The sequence below is a fragment of the Rattus norvegicus genome, chromosome 17, assembly GCF_036323735.1.
Source record: "Rattus norvegicus strain BN/NHsdMcwi chromosome 17, GRCr8, whole genome shotgun sequence".
Lineage (NCBI taxonomy): Eukaryota > Metazoa > Chordata > Mammalia > Rodentia > Muridae > Rattus > Rattus norvegicus.
The window spans coordinates 14,418,540-14,442,687 of NC_086035.1; the positions used below are offsets into that span (position 1 = coordinate 14,418,540).

General features: G+C 44.7%; 1 long non-coding RNA gene and 1 pseudogene across 6 annotated transcripts; one reads left to right on the plus strand and one right to left on the minus strand.

The window, feature by feature from the left end:
• Window positions 1–1,265: 1,265 nt before the first annotated feature.
• Window positions 1,266–19,389, minus strand: LOC108353141 (uncharacterized; annotated as a pseudogene).
• A 53-nt stretch (window positions 19,390–19,442) lies between these two features.
• Window positions 19,443–23,667, plus strand: LOC102549715 (uncharacterized). Of its 6 annotated transcripts, none has more exons than XR_010059401.1 (4): window positions 19,443–19,695; window positions 21,583–21,744; window positions 21,830–22,610; window positions 23,382–23,667. It is a non-coding gene; the product is annotated as an uncharacterized LOC102549715 (long non-coding RNA). The 6 variants fall into 6 exon arrangements; XR_360841.5 differs by having other exon boundaries at window positions 19,506–19,695; window positions 21,830–21,988; XR_005495551.2 differs by having other exon boundaries at window positions 19,514–19,695; window positions 21,631–21,744; window positions 21,830–21,975.
• The last annotated feature ends 481 nt before the right edge of the window (window positions 23,668–24,148 follow it).

Below are 24,148 nucleotides of genomic sequence, written 5' to 3' on the forward strand. Positions count from 1 at the left end.
AAAGACTGAGGGTCTCATACATGGACTGACCCTGGACTCCGACCTCATAGGTAGCAATGAATAACCTAGTAAGAGCACCAGTGGAAGGGGAAGCCCTGGGTCCTGCCAAGACTGAACCCCCAGTGAACGTGATTGTTGGGGGGAGGGCAGTAATGGGGGGAGGATGGGGACACCCATATAGAAGAGGAGGGGAAGGGGTTATGGGGATGTTGGCCCGGAAACTGGGAAAGGGAATAACAATCGAAATGTAAATAAGAAATACTCAAGTTAATAATAATAAAAAAAAAAGTCTGAGGGTCTCCAGATGTTCCTGCTCTCTGACTATACTGAATGCTTGCTGATAACTTCTAGAAAATCCTAAATATTCTTGCCTATTCTAAGGGTTAAAAAAACTGCTGGCTTAGGCAATATAGACCCATAGCAAAATGGCAGGGCATTAAGTAAGGTAGCCTTTGTTACTTTTCTGCAGGACTCTTTCAGAACTAACTCCCAGCCTGTTGGTGGAGTTCCAGAAAAAAAAAAAAAAGCATTGTAGTCTTTGTTTTCAATTCTTTCCCCTTCTCTGTAGGACTGAAACCTCCACACTGTGGTTTTCCATATCTAAAAAGTTCTCTGAGAATCTGTATGCTCCTAAAATTTCTCTAAAAATTGTCTAAAGAAAAAAGATTCTCTGTTTTCTCTTTGTCCTTAGCACTTACATACCTTTCAGAGTATATGATCACATGCTAAAAATTCATAGCAAGTTTATGCACAAATTCGAATCATAAATCGGACAAAAGTTTACAACAGATTGTTTGCATGCCTGTCCCTTAAGAGTAATTATCTGGCTAAACATTATCTCTCACAAACTCAGCAGGATCATGGAAAGTGAAACACCTTAAATTTTGTGACTAAGTTTTTTATAGATAATCTCAGTCAGTTTTCTATCTTTTGTCCTTGCAGCTATAGGAAATTGTTTATTCCATTTTTATGACCTTTGATTGTTTTACAACCTCTTGGAATATGCTCTAAGTTGTAAATACCTGCTTTCTATCTCAGAAGAATTTACTCTTCTGAAGCCTTGAGTAAGTGCAGGGTTCTCATTGCAGTTTTGACTTAAAAGCAGTCCTGTTATGATGTTAACAATTCTGAATATAATTGAAGGAATTCCTTATATGATCATGATTAAGAATTAAGAAATCATCTATTTACCTATATAGCATCACTATAAGACACTATACATTGGTTGTTCTGCAGAAATGTGCTCAAAATGGTGGACTAATAGCTAGTGTTTGTATATAAATTTAATAATAACTGAAAAGCCCATCAAGAGCAGGAATCTTTCCTCCAATGTAATCTTCTCAGCCTAAAGAAGCAAGTCCGACATACTCTACCTTCCATAAGGGAATCCTCTCAGGACGATCAGCTGCTAGGTTTTGGGTTCTCCTAGATGGCAGCTGGCACCAATGGCTTTATGCATGACTCCTGGTTGCTGTTTGTCTCCAATTTCTTTGTATCTGAGCGAATGGTTATGCCCCTTGGGGCTTCTTTGTAGACAGCTGCTGATTCCAATATTTATTCTAATTGGGCCTGGGTCACAGGCTCTCTGGTGAGCAGGACCTGGCTCCTGCTTCTCTCCAGTTCCCCTGTACCAACATGGATGGTCTTTCCCCTTGGGAGTGGGAAGCTAGTCAAAGCCCCTTCCTCTCTTCACTCACTTTGGATGTTGGTCAAAGGGTCTGTGGGTTTCAACTCCTGACTGCAATTTTTTTCAATTCCTGGTATCTGAATGGATGGTTGTGTTCCTCAGGGCTGCCATGGTCCCAGCTCATTCTGCTTCCTGGTCTGCTCTGGTTTGTGTGATAGAAACACCAGAGAAATGGGATGAGTCTCCCGGTTGGGATGTCAGTGATTGTACTTTATAGCCTTTTACCTTTGAACCCTTCAGTGTTCTTCAGGATCTGGAACAGAACACTCAGAGGGGATTGCAGCTCAGCTACCATAGTGTAGATGCCCTTGTTTCTGATTACAGCCTCCTGTATTTGCTCAGTACCTGATGGGGGCTGTCATTCCTTAAAGAATCTCCCTGTCCCTTGCATTTTGTGGTGAGATTTCCATATTAGAAACAGTACTTGAATGCTCTTCAGAAATATTGATGTAGGAGCCTCTCCTTTTTTTGGTATATATAGGGAGGACTGACTCCCAGTCTTTGCTGTATCCTTTAGCTGGGTGGAGCTTGGGATAGAAGACCTTACTGTCCCGAGACATGTTCCCTGACTTATCCCTCTAGGTCTTGTAATCCTCTGCGTCTCTCGATGGGGAGGAAACACCTTGAGATCATTCACTTTGATCTTATCCTTGGGGACTCTGAACTCTTGAGTCTCCACCCTCCTATGTCTTCTTCTGACATCATCACCTAAGCTGTGGGAAGTTTGGGCTTTTGGCGTGTACTCTGGGCAGAGTGCTGTGAAGGCAAGCTGACATTGGTGGGGTGTATGTACTGTAGGTGGGGGCCTTCTGGATGACATCTCATAGGCCAGGTCTGGGGCTGCTTGTTTGATCTCAAGTCAATCTTACTGTATACTTGTGTTTTTAGAGCCGTGTCCCATGAGTGCTGTGGGGTAGGTGTTTGGCGATGTCCTGTCCTATTGGCCTCTGCAGACTCAAATTCTTGGGACTGATGTTGATGGTTGGGCCATTGGGAAACCTATTGGATCCCAGTCTAACTCCCCAGTCAGGGGTGGCTCTCTTTCACCTCTCATGTATTGGTTTGTTTTGATCACTGAAGTTCGGACCCTATCTTTAGGGCCTATTGTTTTTGTACTCCAGAGCAGATATCCTGAGGTCATATCCTCAAATCTCTCCTATGTTGCAATCCTGGCCATTTCGGGTAGTCCTGATAGCAGAATGCATTTTCCAGTCCCTTTGATAGTTGTGTTCTGCTGGGATCTGGTCTCGAGGCAGGGAGCACAGAGCCTACCGCTCAGGTATCTCTGCCATGGATCACAATGAGCCTTTGGGTCCATGGTTGGCTGCAGGTGGAGGGACTCTTTGTATCTCCTGCACCTCTGCAGCTGAGTGCATAGACAGAGCCCTCTCTAGCCTGGCAGCTGATGCACTTTCTCCCCTTGTCCCTCTTGGGTCCTGGTGATGCAAATTTTTCAGATCCATGGCAGCCAGGGAATACTTAGTATTAAGGCGTGGAGTCACAGATGGGTGAGGATATTCAGCCTTGGAGTCACAGATGGGTGAGGATGGACACACAATGTGTGGAAGGTTTGAAGCTGAAACTGCAGGTGGGATGAGATCCCTTGCCTCAGAAATCTGCAGCTATTGTCTCCTTCTGCGTTTCACTGGAAGGTATGTGATGTTTGATTCCTGCTCCCATTCAGTCTTTGAGTCAAGCAGGGAACGATGCTCAGCAGGGTTCACACAGAAGAGCTGGTTTCTTCTCAGTGCAGGGTTCCTGATTCCAGCCTCTTCCCAGGGCTGCTGCTCAAAGTGCAGGTTAGGCCTTTGTCCCTAACACCTAGGCTCTTATTGAAGGTGTTCTGTGTGTTACACTTAGCTATTGCCTTTCTGAGGGCATCTCTCAGCACAGACCCCGTCACCTGGCCCCACTGGTAGCTTTTGGGGTTGAGGATGTAGGGCTGGGCAGGATAGGAGAGTTCAGGCTTGTTCTTAGAACAACACAGTGTTTGCTGGACATTGACCCTGGATGAAAGTAAGTTCACAGGATGGCAACAACCAGAGGGACGTTCCTTGTTGTCCTTAATTGCCTTGTCTTCTTCATTCTGTGACTATTCGTGATGGTGGATCGTCGGACAATGCTCAGGATGCTGGAGGCTGATCTGGTAGTTTTAGTCTGCAGGGTCCCCTGGACAAGTTGTCAGTGTGCCAAGTAATGGCTGTTTCATGTTTTCGTTCCTTGGAACCTGTTGTGCCTTTCCAATTCAGTCCATTTGCCAGAGCTGGATTTCAGTTGGTCGGCATGCCTGCCTGTCTATCTCAGTGCTAGGCTCAGCTCTTCCACAGGCCCTACTCTGTAAACAATCGGTGTTGGTTTGGTGTGGAACTTGGTAGTTCTTCCAGTTCCTGGGCCTCAGTCACAACAACCAAGCTTGGAAATACAAATGGTTGATGCAATGGCTGCTCCTGGGAAATCTCTGGAGGTCTTCCAGCCTTCTTTAGCCCTCGGACAGGGACAAATGCATCACTAAATGTCACAGTTTATATCCCGATGATGAAGGGCTTCTGAAGGCCTGGTCAGTAGCCACAACTGACTGAGAACACAGGATATGCCCCTGACAAGTCCACTAAACTTCAGCTGTATAGGATCCTCCAAGATCTTGAGGTTGGACAACAGCTGAGAAAAAGGACTATAATCCATTTTCTGATTAGGGTTTGAAAAAGGCTGTGGTGTGGAAAAGTTGTTTTGTGGGTCTGCAAGAGACAGGAGGCAAAAGTGTCGGGCCTATGCAGAGGATCATTAGACTGTGTAAATATGGCGCCTGTAGCCATAGAGTCCCTCCACTGCCTCCATATCCCATACCCCCTAGTGTCACATCCAATAGGGCTGTGTTCCAATCCCACCCTGCATGGCACCTTCAGTATGGAGACCCCCAGACCCAGAGCTCACATTATGGAGTGAAAAATTCCACAAGACTTAGAGATTTTCTTACATATTCACAGTTTGTGATGGAGTCTGGGCCTCTTCCTCAGTTTTTCTGCCATCTCTAACCCTAGAGATAGTTATGTAAGATAAGGACAAGGAACGATAACACAGATTAGTGAGGCATCTCTCTTATGACAACCCATGCTAGGACTCTAATGCTCAAGCACCATTGTGCAAGGACAGCACTGTGAGCAAGGGGAATGTGGGACCTCATCTCTCCATTTATACTTTCCTTGCTCTTCCCTCCATTCCTGTCATTCCCCTTACAATATAGCAAGGGGCACAGGACCTGTTCTCTGTGTAGGATGATGTCACAGGTGAGGCAGGTACAGGATAGAAGGAGGCCTGTCATTGGAGGAGAAGGAAGGATGGGCGGGAGAGAAGTTTGAAGGAAGAGGAGGAGACTAGGGGAGAGAGGAGGAGACAGGGCGGAGGAGAGGGTGAGAAGCTATGACAGGTGCTGTTAAGATTCTGCTCTGTGCATTTACAGGTTGTTATCAAAGTTCCTAAGGGATGGATGGTACCCGGGCTTTGTATGTTTAAGTGGGCAATTATATTATCTATTGGATCTAAGATTACTGTGTTGTGTGTTCTTTTATGTGAGGGTTTGAGTGTAAGAAAGTGTGCAGCTGGACTGTGTTTCCGCCAAGATATCTAGCAGATGTCTTGGGACACCTGCGGTGAGGACCTAGCGGGTAAAAAGACCAACATTACCATTTTATTTTTATATTTTACAACAACACTCTGAGAGAGAATTGCAGCTAGAATTGAAGCTACATGCTGTCAGGGGGACCTGGAGTTCCCATACCACTATCACCCCAGTATTATTCCAGTGCCTCAAACTACACTCCCAAGTGCAGCACCCACCAAGACCAACTACAGCTTTGTTCTTTCATGAAACCTGAGGATTTGTGTCCCTGATTTCCTTCCCAGCAGCCCCCCTTCCTTCTTGGAGCTCTGCATCTCATGTTCAAAAAGCATGGCTGACACCATGACCCTCATCAATGAGGTGAGGGCCAGATGGAATTCCTCTCCACAGGAAAGCAGGAGCCTACCTTTTACAGCAGCAGTTTTCTTCCTGGTCTTGCTCTGCCCCTCTTCAGCCCCTGTGAGTTCCAAACAATACAAATGAGCTGGGGACTTGCTTTACTCTCTCTGGTAGACAACCTTCCTGTTCTCTGTGCTCATGAATAACAATGAAATGCATTTCCCAGAGAGCTCTGTCTCATCCATCCTTGACCCATTCACACGGTGTATAAACACATTTTCTTTTAGCCCTGTTGGAAATAGCAGAAGGCAGTGTCTGTGCCTCAGGTTCCACAGATGCCTCAATCAGTGTTCCTCAGACAGGATCCTACTCAAGCCCAAGCTCTGCAGCTGATTCTGGGCTCTCAGGTGATATCTGCTTCCTCAGAGCAGAGACTCAGTCCGTGATCTGAGGCCCATGGCCTCATCATCTGCTTCACATTAGTTCACCACAAACATAGGCAAGTCCCTGAGCAGAGGACAACAGCTTTTCTCATAGCTTGTCCTGTGTCCTCAGCAACTCAGAAATAGTGTGTCCATGGAGCCATGTCACAGATGGTCTGAGAGCTTCACCCGGTCACCCCAGGGGCACTCTACTCTCACCGCTGGTCTACCTGCCATTTGCTGCAGACAGAAGTGCTGCTCTTTAGAGTTTGTCCCTTATGTATCTGTAGCTAGAGTTTGAATGTTTTCCTCTCTTCCAGCCTTCTCCACCCCTTTTCTTCCACCCTTTCAATTACTTAGCACTACATAGGAGAGAACAATGATGGAGTAGAAAGGGGGTGATGTTATTGTTAGACTACTTCCTGTTGACTAGGGGCATTGAATTCCTTGGGCCAAGTTTGATCTCTGCCATCAAGATATCCAACTTCTTGCTTCTGTGCACATGACTATGTAACAAACTGCAAACACCAACCACTAATAGGAAACACAGCCCACCAACAACCCACCATGCCTACCATTTTGTCATTTGTATACTCCTTGAGAAGATCACAGACCTAAAGGCATCAGAGAAATGCAGAAAATAACTGCTGCTGGCAGAATCACTCACCTGCTAGAGCATGAGGCAAATCATAGTCAGCTGATGTGGAAAATCTTAAGTAGCACCCTATACTCCTCCTGAGATGAAAACAAAACCATATTCTTATATTTATGTTTTTAAAAGAACGAAAATGCTAAACTTTGTCAGCAGCTGTCCCTGTCTTTCTAGGGAATGTAAGAGTAAAGTCGTGCACAAAAGACTGCAGCTCCATTGTGTGTGAACCATTTATTTGCTCACCTTTGGGATGTTCTCTGTGCTCCAGCTGTTGGTGACCATGGATACTTCTTGAAGAATGGGATTAGTAGGACAAGACCCCCTGTTCGCACACATCCCAATGCTCATGTCCATTGCTATATCCATGGGGCTGGGGCTCATCCCTGAGTCTCCCACGCTGTTCATCAGGAGAAAATTCTCCGTCTTCTGAACTGCAGAGCAGCTCCCAGGACAATGAGTCCTACACTTGATCTTAGCCAAAAGGCCGAGAAGCGATGGACAATGAGTCCTAAAGCTCAGTTTGACATGTGTCAGGAGGGCTCAGGGCACATCACACTGCTGTGGCCTCCTCATCACAAAGGGATTCTGGCAGTAGAGAGGCTGCCACAGCCCCTTGCCAGGCTCCAGCCCAGCCAGCCTCTCCTATGCCCTTTACCTGCTCCCTCCATCCAAATCCTGCTTGTGAATCAGTCTCAAGTAGATTCTGTCCATGTTTTGTTCCATATCCCTGAGCCCCATTATTTCTCTGTGTAGGTCTATATTTTCACAACCTACTTTAATATAGTTCAACTCTCCCCAGCCCAACATCCACCAGAGGTAGTGGAAAAGGAGGATTATTAGGATATGGGGAAGTGGACCTGTTTAGAAATAGTTCATTTGGGCAATTCCAATCTCTGTTGTTCTCAATCCAGACCCAGAGTAAACACCAAATATGAATCAGCAGCTGTAGTCTGGAGCATTGAGCAGACACCACACAGGAATCAGGAAGGGCATTTCAATCCTGAGCAAACTAGGTCAACCAATATACTGTAAGGGTGTGTTGACTTTAGAATGTCAACCTGCATTAGTTTTAAGATGGGGACATGGTTATGCTTATGTATGTATGGGGACTCAAAAAAATATGGCTACCAGCAAAACATAAAAAGATCAGAGATCAGATAGGACCAGGGAATATTCCTATCACTGGAGACCTGGATGTCTTCATGAAGCAAATAGCCAAAGTTATTCACAGACTGTCTCAATGTATGAATCCTTAAAAATGCATGCTAATCAACTTCAGAGGGCCCTCGTGTCCAATCACACAGGGACTGTATAATATAGACTGGAAGGGCAGTACAGAAAATGGATAAACACAGAGACTGGACAATAAATGATCCAGCTCACTGTTTTCAGACTAACCACTTTTCCTTGAGGCCCAAACAACAGATAGTTCAGCAACTGTATAAACCTAGAGTCTGGGCAATAAATGCTGCAGCTACTTTATTCAGACTAACCATTTCCCTCTGGGGCCCTAAACAGGAATTCTTCACTGGAATACATCAAGAAAAGAAGACTCTCGTCCCACTCCCTTAAGTTGACTAGGTAGTTTTAGTCACTGGATGTGTTATGGTTGTTATCCTCTAGTGTTATTTGAATTTGAAAATTAATAGAAATTTAAGGTTTTGGTTTAATTATTGTGCTTTATATTCAAAGACATGAAAGGATTATGTTTAGTCATTCTCTTTTCATAGACATCTGAGCTTGTTTTCTAGACTATGACAATATTGTACTTAATAAGCCCTTTATTGAAAAGCGATGATTTCTATTAATTATTTCTATTGTGAAAAGATTATTGATGTTAGAGAAAAGGACAATTCTTAAACAGAGAGGGGGATGTGATGAGGAACCTTAAGGGTTCTTTGGAAAGTCATTTCTTCTGGGTAATGTTTTGCTGGGGTGACAATGTGAAGGAAGAGTTTCCTGAAGTAGACAGAGGCGAAAGGATGTTTTGCCAAAGCAAGCATGCGAGAGGCCATGTGATGAACGATTCTCTGTTAACAACCAGCATTGATTGGTCTGACTTACATTTTTACTTGAGTTTCATTTGTCAGGACTCCATAGAGGAAAACTGGCCAAAAAATTTCTGATAGTGTGCTATTCTGAATTTTCTGGCTTTTTTGAGGACTTGAGCCAATTGGCAGAGTGGTGTCAGCTGAGGCAGACTCACATCCTGAGGCAAGACACCTGGTGAGGCAAAACCAGGGAGGGCATGTGATGCTTGGAGGGAGGGTAAATAGGACTCAACCAGTGTGAGAAGAGCTTGCACTGCTCACACAGCTAAACTCATCTTGGCCTTGTGTCGTCACTGATGTTCACTCAGTCCAGAGAGACACAGCAGCTCCTGGCATCCCTGCTGGTCTGAATCCCTCCTGCTGAATTGGTCTGAAATTCCCTTTCTTGAGTCTTCATGTGGTTTACCTATCAGGGTCATTGTAGCCTCATACCATGAGTTGCACAATGTTTCTTTCTTCTGTTTGTATTTTCTCAACTAGTTTGAGGAGTATTGGCATTAGCTCTTCTTTGAATGGCTGGTGGAGCTCTGTGTGAAAACCCACTGACCCTGGGTTTGTTTTGTTTGAGCGTCTTAATGGCTGTTTCTCTTTCCTTAGAGGTTTATAGGACTGTTTGAATTATTTACCTCTTCTCGATTTAACTGTGGAGAAAGGTATCTGTAGAATTGTTCCTGACATTTAGATGGTTTAATTTTATGGCATTCGGACTTTGAAGTCAGTCCACATGATTCTTTGGATTTCCCAGTGTCTGTTGCCATGCGCTGCTTTTAATTTCTGATTTTCCTGACTTGGGTACATTCTTCCTGCTTTTTTTTTTTATTAATTTGGCTAAGAGTTTGTCTTTCTTGTTGATACCCCCCCCCCAAAGAACTAGCGCTTTGTTTCTTTGGTCCTCTGTATAGTTCTCTCTGTTCCTCATTTGTTGACTCCTGTCCTGAGTTTGATTATGTTTTTACTGTCGACTTCTCGTACGTTTGCTTCTTTTTGTTCTGAAGCTTTCAGGTGTGCTTTGACGTTCCTAGGAGGAGTCTTTGTTGAGGATTTTGGTATAATTCTGGTAGGCCTGACTTTTTATTTTACTTAGCCTTTTTCTCTTGAAACTTTTTATGTTCTTTTTTGGTTGTCCTGTACATTTAGTGATTTGATTACTGTGTGGTAGGAGAACTTTTTTTTCTGGTCCAGTGTATTTGGTGTTCTGTACACTTCCTGTGTGTTTTATAGGCATTTTGTTTTTAGGCTTGTGAAACTTACCTCCAAGATTTTGTTGAAAATATCTTCTGACCCTTGTACCTGGAAACCTTCTCCCTCCTCTGCTCCTATTTTGCTTAGGAGTCTTATCATAGTGTCCCAGACTTCTTCAATGTTTTGTGTCATGACTTTTTATATTTGGTCTTTTCTTCATTCTATCGATTTCTTCATATCATACCTTCTATGCCTGAATCCCTCCCCTCCATCTCTTATACTCTGTTGGTGATGTTTGCCTCTGTAGTGCCTGTTCCTTCCCTTGGTTTTGAAGCTCCATGATTCACTCAGTTTTTGTTTTCTTCGTTATTTTTGTTTCTGATTTCTGGTTGTTGGCAGTTTTATGCATTTTTTCACATGTGTGATTGTGTTTTCCTATATTTGTTAAGGGATTTATTAATCTCCTTTCTACAGGTCTGTATCATCTTTATGTGTTTTGATTTAAGGTCACCTTTTTGCCCTTTGGCTCTAAGTGGTTAAGTATATAGAATGTATATACTTGTCTCACTGCAGATCTTAATGTACATACTCTGAGGTTTGCAGTGTTTGATATAAAGTTGTTCTTAAGTCTCTCACATAAAGCCTTTATTACATTTAAGCATGTTCTGTCAACTCATAATTGGTGAGAGATTTTCATCATTTAATCATGTTGAACATTTGTGTGTCTGTGTGAGTGTGTATGTGTGTAAGGGAACACACAGAGTCTAGCGGGATAATTGGAGTCCTTACCGCTGGACTCACAGGCAGTCGTGAGCTGTTTGGGGTAGGTGATAGAGTCTGGCTGTTATGCAAGAACAGGAAGTATACGCAGTCTTAACCACTGAATGCTCTCTCCAGTCTTTAGATTTTGGAAGGATTTCACTGTGGAGCACTGGAGCACTGGTGCCTTGGAACTCACTATGTAAACCAGGCTGTCTTCACACTCACAGAGACTTGCGTTCTTTGCATCCAAACTACTATGGATATTAAAGGCAGGCTCCACCATGCTTGGCCTCTAATTACTTTCATATGTTACAGTGGGTTTTCTATTTATTCTATATTAAGTTTTTTGTTTTCTTCTATGTATTTTCATGTGTTCCCCCAGCAATCCTTTGGATGTATTCTGAATGTGTTGTAGGATCTCTCCTATCATCTCTAATTTTGCTATCTGGGACTCTACATCTTTGATTAATTCAGGTGGGAGGTTTCCAATCCTACTTATTTTCTAAAAAACTGTCTCATTTAACTTATTGTTTATATTATCCTTTAGTCTCTATTACAGTTGCTTTTGCCCCTATGAGTATTATTCTTGAAATGTCCTGCTTGTAGTGGGTGCCAGCTCACTTTGTTTTTCTAAGACCTCAGGATGCATCATTAGGTCGTTTATTTGAGATTTTGGTTGTATTTCTTTTGCGGGGGGTGGGGTGGGAGTGGAGGTTAATGCATGCATACATTGCTATAAAATTTCCTCTTGAAACTGCCTTAAAGTATATCCCAAGCTAAGACTGTGAGATAGCACCTGAGGTCCCTAGTAAGAGATATATCCCTAACTGGCTTTAGTCTGCAGGCCTATTTTCTCCACCAGTACATTTGGAAAACGCCTTTCTAGTGATTGGATTTCATGAGCCACCGTCTTCATTACTGATCCTATCAGCACATTGTGCTGTCTTTGTAAATGGCTCACTGACCAGTTTCCTCACTGTTGCTATAGTGCCCACCTGAATGTCAATAAACAGCAGCTAGAACAATAAATAAATAAGTAAATAAGTAAATAAGTAAAAAAAACAAACAAATAAATAAAGAAGTAACTTTCATTGAGGTTTTCGAATTTTCCCCATGAATATATTGACATAGTATTTGGTTTATTGTAGTTTTAATTGTGTGTGTCTGCACACATGTGGAGGTCAAAGGACAAATTGTGGGGCCAGTTCTATCCCTCCACCATGTGGGCTCAAGAACTAGACCTGGCTCATCTGCTCTGGTGGTGAGCAGCGCCGCTCACTGAGTTATTTTCCCTTTGTCTGGCTTTGATGACAGGGATTGGCTTTGTGGAGCGCACTGGGAAGCGTCCCTTCTCCACTTTACGGAATTATTTTAGGAACATTGGTGTTTTTTAAAAGTCAGGGAGATTTCATCCACAAATATTTCTGGTCTTGGGCTTTTGCGTATTTGTTTTGTTTATTAATCTTTCAATTTCATTGCCTAGTATTGATATATTCATGCATTTTTATGTATTTAGAAATTTGCCAATATCTCCGTTTCACAATTGTTGGCTGTATGTCTGTCCCATAGATTTTTAGATCTGTTCTAAAGGCTGTTGTTTTTAGATTATTTATTTATTTTATTTAAGTTAGTACACATTTGCTCTCTTCAGACACACCAGCAGAGGGCATCGGATCCTATTACAGATGGTGGTGAGCCATCTCTCCGGCCCTGTCTTAATGTTCTTAGAGCCTTGCTGTATCTGCTACTGTATTTCATTTGTGTCTCCTTTTACTCTGTATCTTCTCATTTGTTAGATTCGGGAATGCTGCCTCAGTTTCCTCTCTCCTTCCCAAGGACCATGCCCATTCCCCACTGTTCATTATGGTCTGGTTAGGTTCAGCTCTCACTTCCAGCTGTTTATCAGCGGCTGCTTTGGGGTTTTGTGTATTATTTTTCTGTGACCCTGAAGCACTGTGGGGCCATCTCACCTCTCTCTCACTTACCCATGTGGGAACTGAAAGCCATAAAGCTTCCTCCCATCCTGCTTCTCTTGAGTGCAATATCATGGTTTTCATGTCAGTGTTTAGTCAGCTGGTGTTAGCATGGGAATTGCCGAGCAACCTGCCAGCAAGTGAAGAGAGCAGGCAGCAGTGAAGCTGGAACTGGAGTTAGATCCTCCAAAATGTGTCCGTTTCACGCGATCTTGTCACCTTCAGGACCCTTGGCACAGAAAGGCAGCTTTCCCCAGCTGTGCCTCCTCCATAGGAGGCGTAGGACACTTTCAGGGTCCAGGAAATGGGGGAGAAAATGACTGAGTCAATGTGACTGAAATTGACATAATGAATCTTCTGGGCCATCCAAATATAATGCAGCTGTTCCCCTCATAATGGGAAAAGGTATCTGTGTGGTGCTGGGACGGCTGCTGAGGGAGATCTGGTGAGCCTCATTGAAAAGGTCGGGCGTCTACAGGCAGAACAGGCTCAGCCCCTCTTCACAGAGACGGTGTTCAGTTCACTGAGCAGTGAGAACAGCATTGCACACAGCAGCATCTAACTGTGTGAATTCGGCCATCAAAGTCACCTCTGGAGAGATGTTCAAGCCTAGTGATGGTGCAGTGTGTGCTGTGCTGAGGCCAGATTCCCAACGTACTGTGTGTGGCAGGGAGGCTCTGCAGCTGGAACTGATCGCAGCAGTATATTGGCAGGTGCTTTGGGATGTTGTATGCAACATTGTCTGTTATCCTAGAGTCTCATATATGTAGTTAATCTGGTCCTCCCACCCTGTTAACACTGTATAATTATTGTTAGTGTAAGGAAATTTAGGACACTCACCATAGAGATTTCTAGATATCAGTCCTGCCTAGACAGTATCTCTTCTACTGTGGTGTATACAGTGCCAGGTTCCAGAACCTGCTCGACAACCCCTCTGACCCCAGTATAACCTGAGACTCAGGGATAGGTATCAGGTCCTGCTGGAGACCTCACCACCTGTCATTGACACAAACATTCTGCTAGACTCAGATCTTGCTAGACAACTCCTGCCCTGACGTAGGAAAGGGAGTAAAAGGTTATCAGCTTAGGTGTCAATAGAATTTTTTCGCCAGGGGAGACTTAATATCTACCCTTCTTCCCAAGGTCCCAGTGACACACGCTGATAGGATCCACTCTGGGAATCAACGAGTGCATGGGGTTCACTTAAAGACCAGAGGTTAGAGGTTACCTGCAGAGGTGCAGTGTTACTCCCTGCCAAGTAGTACCAGAAAAGTTAGTACCAAGTGAGGCTGACATCTTCCACATTCCTACATAGATGGAGGTCCCTCCCCTACTCTGCCCTGGCCCCACTCCAAGGCCAACATCAGGAAGGAAGGTGTTGCACATAGGATTTGTTTGTTGTGGAGACTCTCTTCCTGGTTGCAGATGAGCCTCTTGTATTGGCACACCCACCCACCAAAGAAACAAAAGAGAAAGGTCCACACACATAAACACACATGCCACACACATGCATAATCACACACATCACACATGCACATACACTGCACATAGATGATAGTGCAATACTTGTCCTCTCTTTCTATGTACAAGGGTCTCCCTCTAGATAGGAGGTCCCATGCTCCTAGTAACCTAGTAATGCCCCAAAGCCCATCTCAGGGGGGAATAGAGTTTGTGTGTGAAGTGGGCTGGAGAAGGGATAGCACATGATGTTCCTAAAGGCACACGTTATAAGGAAATGAAGAGAGAGGAAAATCTCTGAGAAGTGAGCCAAGTAGCCTGTTAGCAGGCCAGTGTGCAGCAATAAAGTGTGTTTCCAGGTATCAAAAAAAATCTCATTTGCTTTTATTTGAATGGCGTGTGCTAACACATCTGTTTTCATTTTTCCTAACTATTGTTTGTTTTATTTTGTTTGTATTTCTTTCAATATATAAGGGTCATATTCTTTTCTTCCTCCAACTTTCCCCAAATTTCTCCCTCACTACCTACCCAACTTCATGTTTTTATCTCAAGGAAAGCAAAACACACAAAATTAAAGTGGTCTAGAGGTTATAATTTTAAAACATGACTTGCATTTAGAAAAATATATAATACAAGTAGAAAAGCCTTGAAGGTAAAGTTTTACAAGATTATGAAAAGATACATTTAATCGTCCTAAACTTAAAATAATAACCTCATCTTCATAGTTTAAAAGAATCAGTTTAATAATGATAATGGCTATTATAATTGATATATTATAATTTAATGAAAATTAGAATTCAATATACTATCTTATGATTCAATATGATAGATTTTATGGTTTTCTCCTTAAATTTTGACAGCTATACAAAAATACAGGGGCAAAATAAAATCCTTTTGATGGGTGAAGTAGTGAAAGTCTTATCTCACAGTATTAGGACCTGTGGGACTGGAGAGTTGCCTCTGTAGTTAAAACCACTGGCTGCCTTGGACACACCCAGGGTTCATTCCGAGCACTTACATGGTAGCTCCCAGCCATGTGTAAGCCAATCTCCAGGGGAAAGTTCTTCACATGGAATAATTTCCTGCCAAGATATAACCAGTGAAATGCTCACATCCAGAATATACCTTCCTATCAATCAGTGAGGAGAAAGGAAGAGTGAGACTGGCATGGCTGCAGGTAAGAAAACAGAACCGTAAACAGAACCGTGAACAGCACCAAGCAAACCGAAGTCTCAAAACCCATCTGTTAACCCTGTAGTTACTCAAGTGAGTGCGACTGGGAAAAGAGGCCCAAAGCAGCCACAAATAACCAACCCTTGTGCCAGTGGGACCTCTGTACACCAATGCAGGAGCCCTAGAAGCACACAAGCTATTACTAGCATCATGCAGGGAGGAAGCAGTTTCCAGGGCAGTCATCAATTAAATGGGGATGTAAACATCTGTCCACTTTGGAATGGACAGAGAAATCTGAGTACATTAAAATAAGGTGAAAGTGCTAAATGATTCAGATGTGGGTCCTGTGAGCAGGGATGGATCATCCTATGCTACAGTGTTAAAGGGACGATGGCAGACAGAGTCACTGAGACGAGCAATACAAGCTCGGGGTGTCAAGACTCTACTTCTATGTGAGGAAGAGGAAGAGGAAGCTCCTGAAGCAAGGGCTTCCCTTGCAGAGGGGAGGGGTGATGACAGAGGAGCACATAAGCTTTGAGGGGTTGACAGCATCCTGTATTTTGACCCTGGGTGTTTGTTCCCTTGTTAGTTTTATACTAATGACTTAACATCCCATATATGTTTTGTTATGTTTTCCTTATTTTACACTAAAAACAAATATATGAAGAAAATGCAAAAGAAGAAGTGGAGATGAGATCTGGTGAAGCAGTGGGGGAGGAAAAATGGATTGTTTCCTTCAGGGCTTGCAGGAGGGATGCAGAATTGAAAGAAAATTATGGGAGGAGAGAGCAGAGATGAACTCTACCAGACAGTGGATGCAGATAGGGTGTTTGGTCTCCACAGAGCTCAGAGGGGTGGTAAAGTAGGAATGTAGGCTTCCAAATTATCTGCATAATAATCTTCACCAGGAAACAGTCTACAACTGACAGACATTGACTACTCCAGAGTGGCACTGGTGCAGCATCATATGAGCTGCATGTCTCCATGGTGATGGCTTGGGGAGGGAAGTGGAGAATATATCCAGGTCTCCAGGGAGAACACTGAGGGGACTCACGGGGATGTCTGTGGTTTCTCTGCAGGATTTCCTGTGTTACTGGGCAGGCCTGTGTGACGTGGCCCTCAGTAACTATCCATGGTCACACACTGCGCTCTATACTGGATCAAGCTATAGTCACAGAAGAAGGCAGACTGGTGATGATCACTGACCCATCACACAGGCTTAGATGTGTAGTGATAGGGTCTGCCCGCATCAAGGTGAGGAGCAGCTCCCAGGATAGGTGTTCTCTATGTCTGTCCTGGAAATGCAGATAGAGACTCCTGAGATAGTTCTCTATGTCTATCCTGGAAATGTACGTAGAAATTCTCCTAGCTTTGAAACAGGGATAGAATCTTTGTAATTGTTGTCTCTGCATATCATTCTGTACAGTGACAAAAGCCTCAGGTGGGGGGACAGTAAGGGAAGACATTGGGCCACAGACCTGGGTGGGGTCTTCACGGGGTTGGCTCATCCTGAAAAGGTGTAGCCTTTTGTTGTCTCTGTAAAGACAGAAAGATTAATACTATCTGCGCACTAATGGAATTGTGTGTAGATGACACCTCAAAGTGACCGTGACTACCCATGTGCCCTGACTCTCCATGAACTGTACTGAGGCAGAAGCACTTCTGACCTTCCCCCGGCTCCATCACTGTAAGAAAGAAACCACTGCGGTAAAAGACGTGAGCACGAACCATGTGCATATCATGTGTTTGGGAGCACGGCTCTCATCTGACCCTGGTCACTGAGGGGCAGGACAGATTTAATATCTCACCTCAGGGAAGCAGAAGCCTACCTCTTACAGTAGACATTTTCTTCCTGGTCTTGCTCTGCCTCCTCTTCACATCCTGCCATTTAGAAACAAAACAAATTAGCTGGGGTCCCTTCTTCCTCACTCCCGTTAACAAGCTGCCTTCTCTCTTCAGTCCTTCAGTACATGAAATCTTAGTTTCCCAGGGAGCTGTCTCTCATCCCTCCTTGCCTCTTCAACACTGTACATAAATCCATCTCCTTATTGCCTTGTTGCAAAGGTAGGGAAAGGGGGATGTCCTCAGTCAGCGTTCCTCAGACAGGATCCTACCACAGGCTGTGCTCTGCAGCTGCCTCTGGTCTGTCAGGTGATATCTGCTTCCTCAGACCATAGGAGACTCAAGCCCTGATCTGAAGCCCCTGGTCTCATCACCTGCTTCACCTCAGCTCAACCCAAACAAAAGCAATCGCCTAAAAGAGGAGAGATGGTCTTTCTCTGAGCTTGTCCTGTGCCCCCACCAACTCAGAAATATAGTTTGTCCATGGAGCCACAGTAGTCACTGAAGGCCTCTCTGCCTCCTTGTACAGATGGCCTGAGAGAATCAGACATAAACATTAGGGCCACTGCCACCTCCTGCCTGCCAACCCCTGCAGACTCTTTCTGGAGACGTCTTCTGACCTGTGTGCCGCTAGATTTTAGATACCTTCTTTCCATCCTTCTACCTAATCTATCCCCTAACACTAAATACGGAAAAAAGGTAGAGTTTGGGAAAGGGGGACACATTATTGATAGACTATTTTCTTGTGATTGGGGGGGTGAGTTCCTTGGGGCAAGATTGATCTTGACTGTCAGGATATTTGCTTTCTTCCCTGCACATGTCCAGTTTACAATCCGCAAACACCAGCAAAGGATAGCTGCCCACAAGAACCAACAACCCACCATGCTTCTCAAGGATCTAGCATTTATACGCCTTCTGAAATTTCCCAGAATTCCAAAAGACACAACAATGAAACTGTCTTCTGCTGGCAGAATCATGCTCCTGCTTGAAAAGGAGGCAAAACACAGGTCCTGTGGAAAATCTGAGGACGCCCCATTCCCCATGCCTGAGATTAAAATAAACAATCATATTCTTATATTTAGCATAATTTGTCACCACACCTGTTTTTCTAGGAAATGTGAGTAACAGTCCTGAACAATAGACCACTGCTCCATTGTGTGTGAACCAAGGATCCCCTCACCTTTGTGATGTCCCTGTCACTTTCAGGTGGTGGTAACACTAGGCTCTCCTTCAGGAAGTGGATTAGTAGGAAAAAGAGCCCCTCCCTCCACACAGGATGGCAATGCTCAGGTCCATGGCTGTGTCCATGGAGCTGGGGCTCATCCCTGAGTCACTAAGGCTCACTAAGTTCATCAGAGCGAGAAAACTCTCCATCTTCTGAATCCCAGTGCAGCTCACAGACCACTGAACCTGGGTGTATAGCAGGTGAATTCTCTATATGGATCTTGCTGTGTTCCTAAATCTGAGGGCACACCTACTGGAAGCAGACTAGGATTACACGAGTGACCCCAGGCTTATAAGCAGGTATCAGAAAATCCTGGGAACACAGTGACAGTTCCTGCTGCTTTTGATAAAGTGTAAACAATAACTCCATTATTTGCCCCAGCCTGAGGGTCATGCAGAAAGGTACGCCATCCTGAGGGGAGCTCCAGATGCATCCAAGAACAGCACAGAACACATATTGCTCTTGCCTGGTGACTGTCATAGCATCTTGGATGTTGAAATATGGGCTGTGTTTGTTTGTTTTCTGTGTATGTGTGTGTGTGTGTGTGTGTGTGTGTGTGTGTGTGTGTAGCACTTTTGCTCCTATCTAACACTCTTCTCAGAGGACAATGTCTGCCATCTTCAGTGACCCTGGTGTTAAGGCGTTCTGGCCAGCTTTCTCCATCAAGTTTTCTTTTGTTTTGTGTTTGTCCCCTACCTCCTTCCCTCCCCCTCTCCTTTTCTCCTTCTCCTCTTTTTTCTCATCTTCTTCCTTTTACTCCTCCTCCTCCTCCTCCTTCGTTCAAGATGCACTTTATCCTACCAAGCAGGATGCGCTGCTAAGTTATAGGGACACTACCCCGAAAGCTGTCAGTAAGGTTTAGACCGGGTGCTTTCAGAAGAAAGATGCGAGTGATGTCTTGTGGACGGAGGCAGTGGGGTGGGGGAGGTGCACCCTAGCTGGCACATTCCTTGAAAGGAAGCACAGAGCACAAAAAGCCTGTTTTCTTACCCCTGCTGTAATAGGATTGCCTACCTGTGGTCTGAATGTGAGTCTTCTCACTAGAGAGCAGGAGTCACATGATTTCAACTTAACCATTCAGGAGAGTCCTTGTTGGCTAGCCAGTCTGATTGGCCAAGTTCTGGACATGTGACCAAATAGAACACAGATCAGGAGTCACAGTTGGTGTGAGGTAGCTGAGACAGTTGGTATCTGGCCTGCTATAATTGAGGTTGAGATTTCACTCCAGGACTCCAGTGGCAGAGACAGTGCTCTGAGGCAGCCTGTGAGACCATGATTGGAGAAGAGGCCCCTGTCTACTCCCCAATACTCAGGTAAAGCCTGGTTTTCCTAGTCTTGCTAATGAGATGAGACCCTCACCCCGCCTTATCAGCTTGTCTGAATCACTTTGGTTGGATTCTAGGCACTGACCCTTTCTTTCCAGTGCTTACTTAGCTAATGGAGGCCTCGGGGCTGCAGGAGTCTGGATTCTGAACCTCTCAGGACTCTGTGCAGCACTCACTGGGCAGTCTGAGGTGACTGAGACACCCAGGCCCCTGCCTAGCACCCGCCCTGCGGACCGTCGCAGGGAAGCAGAGCCCTGCCCTCTTCCATGTCCCTTCTTTATGTCCTGGATCCTGCAAACGTGCACATTCTGCATAGTAAACACACTGCATTTGTCTTTAGCAACTTGGCTTGTCACCTGCAGCATTGACTTTTGTTCCACCCATTTGCTGGAAAATGACAAAATGTCATCCTTAAGGCTCGGTGCTTTTTTTGTCTTGTGTATACTTCACACGCTTTTATTTATGGATCTGTGTGCTTTAAACTTACCCTATGTTCGTGAGTGAACTGATCTTGATCATGAGCATGTGTCACTGAACTAGTGTGAACCACCAAGGTCTACTGCATCATTTACATGAAAATAGTGGCCCAATATTTGGTTTCTTGTAGTTTTAGTTGCATGTGTGTCTGCACACATGTTAATGCCCGAGGACAAATTGTGAGGCCAGTTCTCCAGTCATCAAGTGTGGTGGTCAGCAACTCTTCCCAGTAAAGCAGTGGTTTTCTGGTAGTCTGTTCTTGGCTCCAGGGTAACCTCGTCTGGACTGGACACTGGAAAGTGTCGCTTCCCTTCTACTTTATGGAATTATTTTAGGGTCATTGGTATCCTTTCAAAGACTGGTAGGAGTCATCCATGAATATGTCTGGCCCTGGAATTTTGGTGGTTTTTTTTGTTGTTGTTCATTAATCTTTCATCTTCATTGACTGCTAATGATCTCCTCAGGAAGTTTATATGGTTTTGGAAATTTGCCCCATTCCTACCAGTTTAGTGGGCCAGCAGAAGTTGGTGGTTTCCACCAGGGTATCTTAGCTAGCAGTGTGTGTGTGTGTGTGTGTGTGTGTGTGTGTGTATACGTGTACATACGTACGTACATGTATGTGCATGTGTGCACGCATGTCTGTCTGTCTGTCTCTGTGTGTGTTGGCAACAGGGTTTACCATGCTGGTTCTCATATCTCTTGGATCATTTTGGACTGGTAGGAAGGAGGTGTTTTCCAGACATGACTTTCCGTAGTGGCAAGATGCAGGATGTCCACATATGTGCTTGAGCCTTCAATACTGTCACTATGATTTCTGTTCGGTAAGCAGAAGAAAACTTGCTGGTCACATTGAACACACAGCAGAGGGTGGAGCCTGCTGATATGTCTCAGTCAGTCTCTGAGGGCATTAAGGTCACAAGGAGTAAATGCAGACTTGGGTGCATTCCTGACATCCCTTGAAAGGTAAACAGCTCTGTGGGCAGTTGGAGAAAGTCCCAGTTGCTGGACTTTACAAACTGATCGATCCTTCACAATTACTCATGCATACACATTCCAGAGGAGAGCTTTATCGCCTCTCTTTGGCCTGGCCCATGTGGATAATAGCATTTCCTGGCCCAGAATGCATTTATAACATGGGTTAGGGAATGCTGTTGATACAGCTCAGGGCTACTCAGTACTGAGTCAGTGAGGTGTTTTAACCTTTCTGACAGACTCTGTCCTGTGTCTCTCAAATGATGAAGGAGAAGAGGCTCATCTCTGTGGTTGTTGAACCATGGGAGCAGGGAGTATCCTGACAAGGACTGAGAGGTTCAGGACGGAGCCAGGTTCTAGCTTCCTGGGGATGTGTGTCTGTACACCATCAGACAGCAATGAGACTCTGGGTCTGTGTGCTTATAGGCTTCCTCCAGTGGCTGGAATTTACCTACTAGCTCTACGCTCTGTCAGCTTACAGCAGCACCAGCCATGATGTCATGGTCAAAGTGGTCAAGCACAGCACCCTATGCCAGCTCCTGACTTTGTATTTGCAACATGTCCTGGATCTGTGACCACCAGCAGCAGGTGAGTTACCCATGGGAAATGGGACCCTTTGGTTCCATTTGCACATTTATTAGTCTGAACAGTCCTGTCCTCTCTCTCCCAGCAGATGGTGCAATGAACTTCCTGAACAAGATGTGAAAGTGTTTCCCGCTGAGCCTTGAGAGGTGAACATACATCGCGCCTGTCATCTGGATGGAACAACTTGAGGAAGGGCCGTCCATATTCCTGCTCCCTAACCAGGACACTGCTAAGGTGAATATGAGGAGTAAGTCCATCTCTGACTTCTTTTCCCTGAAGGGCTTCACTGCCCTGAAGTCGGCACACCTGTGTATGCCCTGCCTGTGACGTCACTGATGCAAACCAAATGGAGAGAGCAGCATGGCCGATGCCTGCCCTGTGGACTACACTGATAGTCTAAGAGCAAGACAAGCACCAAGGGCTGTCATGGCAGTGAGTCAAAGCCAAAGTACGCAGAGATAACGAGGAAGAAAGGAGAAACTTGACGGAGTGAGGAGAGCATTGGCATCCATTTTGGAAGGCCATGCCCACTGCAATAGGTAAAGCAGAGTAGCTTCTCTCCAGGAGCCTGGACCTAATGGCAGAAGTTTCGGGCGATCCCTGAGCATGCTCCATGGAGGAAGACCCTCATGTCCCGAGTGTGCGCAGTACAGGAGTTCACTAAACTCAGCATGCTTAAGGAAGAGTTTACCACTCTCCTGGGCATGCTTAAATGACAGACAGAAGAGAGAAGATTACCTTTCAGCAGATTCCAAGGTGCCTGCCTCCCAGTGTGGCAAAGGATACCAAACTGTGGCTGAGAACACCACAGTTGACACTGAGACTTGCTGCCAGCTCTTGGGCCCAGGGAGCACATGGAACTGTTTGAGGTCTGAAGCTGTGTTCTGTAGACCGAATGTTAGAATACTATGGGGAGCTGTGTGCAATTCACTCAGTGTAAGCAGGAGTCAGTCATGAAAATGATGTGGAATGACATAGTTGCTTTTCCTTTGTCCTGTCTGCCGCATCTCCATCATATAAGCCAGGGGTTCTCAGTCTTCCAAACTCTGCAACCATAATACAGTTCCACATGTTGTGGTGACCACCCCAACCATAAAAGTACTCCCTTGTTACTTCCAAACTGCAATTTTCTACTGCTGTGAATCAGAATGTTACTACCTGATGCAGGATATCCGATATGCAACCCCATAGTGGTGGTGACCCACAGGCTGTGTATGCTACCACTTTATGCAGATCTTGCAGGGATAGCAGCTTGGCCCTGAAACCTGACAGGGCCTGAGGTCCAGGGGTGGTGCACAGCTTCCTGCTACATTGCTCTGTCTTCTGCGATGAGCTGTCTACATTGGTGAAGTATAATGGTGTAGGAATATATATATATATATATGTATATATATATATCACAATTATATACAAATATTTAGTCATAATTCATGGCAAATTAAGCTATTAAGAGGACACCCCTGTCCTTCATGTGCCCAGTCTGAGGGAGGCACAGGAAAAGTTTACAGTGACAGGAGAGATGTGAGGCCATTCTGCTAGGTCCACTTGTGTTTTAAGTGTGAATCAGTTTTCCTTGCTCACTCCCTAAATTCTGGGTGTTTGATCTTACACTGTGTCTCGTCTGGGTTCCTCTCTTTCAGGAGCACGAGAATCCACCTTGCTACATGTTAAAGAAGAGAGACAACTGGAGCCTTCCCCTTACACTCGTGCACTCCATCTAGCAGGCTTCAAAAGCCTAATCTGTGATTCTAGACACCGGGAAGGAGGAGACTGAGGGGTGAAGGCTGGCCTGGCCTGCGTGTTCTGCCAGGGCAGTGACCTGCAAATGATGTTCCGCTGACGAGATTGTTGTGTAGTAACTGGGGAAGTCTAAGAGGCTTTTCAAAAGTAAACAGCATATGCATCTGGAGCATGCTGGGAACATAATTTTCATAGTAATATTATTTTCAATAATCTATGAGATTGTTTAATAGTTTGTTAATTTATATATTTTGTTTACTTTTGTTTGATGAGCTTGTTGGGATTTTCAATATATGGATCCAAGTACTATATTAATGAAACGTCTACTGGCAGTTCCAGTAGGAGAGCAACTAATCCTTCCTTCCTCTTTTACTTCCGCCTTTCCTTCTTTCCTTCTCACATATGCTCTCCTTTTTTTCCAGTCCTTTGGGTCTCAGACCACTCTCTCCTGGACTGGAGATTACATTTATAACCACCTCTGTTCTGGCATGGTAGCAAGACCAACACTCCATAATCTGAGAAAGCTGAGGCTGGAGAATCTTGATGTTGTTGGCCAAATGGGCTGCATTAAAAACAAACAAATCCCAGTCAACCTCAAGAACCATAACCAAAAGCAAGCTCCTTCTCAAAACCATGTTCCTCTTTAAGTTTACCAACCTACCCTCTC